At 37.0% G+C, this 3,742-nt stretch overlaps 1 protein-coding gene across 2 annotated transcripts in view; it reads left to right on the top strand.

Moving 5' to 3' along the window:
- Nucleotides 1-3,742, top strand: part of SLC25A12 (solute carrier family 25 member 12) — a 91,681-nt gene that overhangs the window by 18,660 nt on the left and 69,279 nt on the right. The gene's annotated exons all lie outside the window — the stretch shown is intronic.

Raw genomic sequence — 3,742 nt, 5'->3', positions numbered from 1 at the left:
GTGGCAGGTTCAAACCCAGCCCCGGCCAAAAATTGCAAAAAATAGACAGGCATTGTAGTGGGTGCCTGTAGTCCTGGCTACTTGGGAGGCTGAGGCAAGACAATCACTTAAGCCCAAGAGTTTGAGGTTGCTATGAGCTGTGATGGCACAGCACTCTACTGAGGGCTACACAGTGAGACTCTGTCTCAAGGAAAAAAAAAGTATGTTTTTATCACATACTTTGGGGTACAGAAATCATTATGAAAAATATATTCAAGTTTTTTGGTTTTTTTGTAAAATAAAAGAAAGGTGCATTTTGAAAAAAATGAAGATAGTAATTTTCCAGGGAAGTATTCTACTTTGTAGGTCAAAACATAAGCCATCATAACTCTTAAATCTCACAACTGGTGGTCCATATTCTTTTCTTTTCTTTTTTTTTTTTTGAGACATAGTCTCACTCTGTCATCCTGGGTAGAGTGCCATAGTGTCATATCTCATAGTAAGCTCAAACCCTTAGCCTCCCAAGTAGATAGGACTATAGGTGCCCACCACAATGCCTGGCAATTTTTTTTTTTTATTTTTAGTAGAGACAGGGTCTTACTTTTGCTCAGGCTGGTCTCGAACTCCTGATCTCAAGCAATCTGCCTGCTTCAGCCTTCCTAAGTACTAGGATTACAGGCATGAGCCATTGGCTCAGGGTCTTTTTTTTAAAATGACATAGTTTATGATTAAGCTACAACTTTTTACAAAAATTCACAAAAATTGTATTATTTACTGCCATTATCAAGGATACTGGCATTTCTTCCTTTTTGAAAAAAAAAATTACATGAGAAAAGCCATATTGTGTATTGAATACTTGGAGCAGAATGGGTTCCAGATAGCCAAGTGTGTTTCTTTCATTCATTTATTCGATAAATACTGAGTGCCTACTATGTTTTAGGCATTGTTCTTGGTGCTGGAATTCCATTAGCAAATAAACTGCACAAAGATGGTAAATAAGTAAACTGTAGCCTGTTAGGAGGCTGTAAGTGCTATGATGAAAAATAACCTAGAGTAGAGTTTGGGGAGTGATATTTATTTATCTGAATTTATTTGGTGAATATTAGTTGAACAATTACTATTTGTCAGGTACTTTTTTTTTTTTTTTTGAGACACAGTCTCCCTTTGTTGCCCTGGGTAGAATGCCATGGCATCATAGCTTACAGCAACCTCAAACTCTTGGGCTCAAGCGATTGTTTTGTCTCAGCCCCCCCAAGTAGCTGGGACTACAGGTGCCTGCCATAATACCTGGCTGTATTTCAGAGAGGGGGTCTTGCACTTGCTCAGGCTGGTCTTGAACCTGTGAGCTCAGGCAATCCACCTGCCTCAGCCTCCCAGAGTGCTGGGATTACAGGCGTGAACCACGGCATCTGGCTTCATTTGTTATATACTATTGAATCTTACAAATACAAACATAAATAAAATGAGATTTCTGGCCTTATGAAGAAACTCATAGGCTAGAGGGAAAGAAGATATCTATACAAAGAAAAAAAATATGCCTGAGATAAGGTACTATAATAGATATAAGAGAGAGATACAAAGGGCACTCACAAAAGCATGGTCAACTCTGTTATCAGTGTTCAGGACGGACTAATAGAAGATGTGTGATGTTTATGAAATCTGGCAAGATGTGTAGGAGCTTGTTAGTAGATAAGTAGGGGAGAATTCCAGGACAGGGACCAGGAGTGGCATGAAGATTCAAGGGTCATATATGTATGTGTGTGTTTGGGGGAGTGATGGGGGGTGGTTGTGTTGCACTGTACTTTGGTGTGGCTGTGGCTTTGCTTTGTTGCTGTGGGAGATGTAGTGGGGTGACTGTAGGCTCGTGACTCTCGTTCTTAGAGGGATTTTTAGCCTGGTAGTATAGGGGTATGTAGAGTCACAGAAATAATAAAGTACATCTTACTAGAATGTAGTTTACGCACTTGGGAGGGAAAAAGAGCTAGCATTATTATTATTATTTTTCTTTTGTAGAGACAGAGTCTTACTTTATCGTCTTTGGTAGAGTGCCATGGTGTCACATAGCTCACAACAACCTCCAACTCCTGGGCTTAAGCGATTGATTCTCTTGCTTCAGCCTCCCGAGTAGCTGGGACTACAGGTGCCCACCACAATGCCCAGCTATTTTTTGGTTGCAGTTTGGCTGGGGCCAGGTTTGAACCCGCCACTCTTGGTATATGGGACTAGCGCCCTACTCACTGAGCCACAGGTGCTACCCTGCTACCATTATTTTTATTAAAATTATATGTGGCTGTATTTTGGAGCAAATATAATTTTTGCATGAATTAGATAAAGAAAATTTTGGCTTGTTATAACAGTTTCAAGCTACATCCCCAGGCCTTCTATGGCCAGGTTATGTTTTCTACCTATAGAGGTGCTTGTGTGAAAAACTTTAAAAGCTGGATGCTAAGGAATCTTTAAAATTTTTTTCCATTATCACAAATATAATCAGACTGTAGAAAAAATAGTAAGTTGGGTAAGACTGGCATGCAGTGAAATCCAGTTAGGTGGTAGTAGTTAAAGTAGAAAGATTGGTATCTAAGTTGAGCCCAGGATTTTTACTGTATTCATTTTAATTGTTCCACAAAACAATAGCATATAAAATTTACTGTGTCTTCAACACACAGATGTTTTGTTGAATGAGTATTTCATGTCTTGGAAAGCTTTTATATCATTTATAAATGACAATATGGGGAAACTTAATACTGTATATACATTTTGTGTCTACTCTCTAAAAATGTCAATTACTTGATAAGGTACTGTAGACATTCAATTTCCCCAGGTTTTCTAGGATGTAAATTGTCTCCTTTCTCTTGTGCCCATCTCCTTTCCCCCAATAGATGGTAAAATAAGCAGGAATGTTTTGATATATAGGTGCTTACTGTGGAGAGCCATGTAAAAAATAGCATTGTATGGTATAAATAGCATGATGGGTTGTCTAAAAGTAAAAGCCATTAGCCAAATACTATTTGTGGAATCATGGCTTAAACTTTGAAGTTCTCATTGTATAATGAAAAGCAAAATGATTTTATGCATTAAATGCAGATCTTAGAGATGATTATTGTGTGATCTGATTTAAAATATTTAGACAGTTGCTTTTTTGAAAGTGTAACTTCTACAACCATAGTTTCTATTTTTAGCACTAGTCAGAATTTCATCTAAAGGCTCTATTCTCCTATAATGTGAAAAACTACAAGTATTTTCTTTTATGCTCAATATGCATATAGAGGAAGCTTTTATGCAGAAATCCTGGTTATTTTAAAAATTACAAAATTAACATTAATATTTTGGCATTTTATTAGTTCTTACTCAGTAAATTAAAAAGAGACTTTGTAGAACATCTTTAAAAACACATACCAAATTCATAAAATATTTTATTTTTAAGTTATAAAATGAATACATGTTCTTTACAAAAAGTCAAACAGCAGGGTAATACATAATAAAGAGTGAAAGTTTCTTTTTGTTAAAAGAAAACAAACTATTTATGAGGGTGTGAACTAATCAATAGTTTCTTCACTCAACATTTAGTAGCTTGCAGTTTGCAGGTTTTGAATGGATCCTCCTAGCAACACAGCAATCTATGGCAGGGTAAAGGAAAAACCAGCTTTAAAAGGTATTCTGGAAGGTATTTGTTTTCTGTTAGCAGATAAGTGTCTCAGCTCACAGCAACCTCAACTCTTTGGGCTTAAGTGATTCTATTGCCTCAGCCTCCCAAGTAGCTAGG

The sequence above is a fragment of the Otolemur garnettii genome, unplaced genomic scaffold (genome assembly GCF_000181295.1).
Source record: "Otolemur garnettii isolate 467f Iridium unplaced genomic scaffold, OtoGar3 scaffold00187, whole genome shotgun sequence".
NCBI classification, from domain to species: Eukaryota; Metazoa; Chordata; class Mammalia; order Primates; family Galagidae; genus Otolemur; species Otolemur garnettii.
The sequence above is the reverse complement of the archived record's forward strand: the minus strand, read 5'-3'. Positions and strand labels throughout refer to the sequence as shown.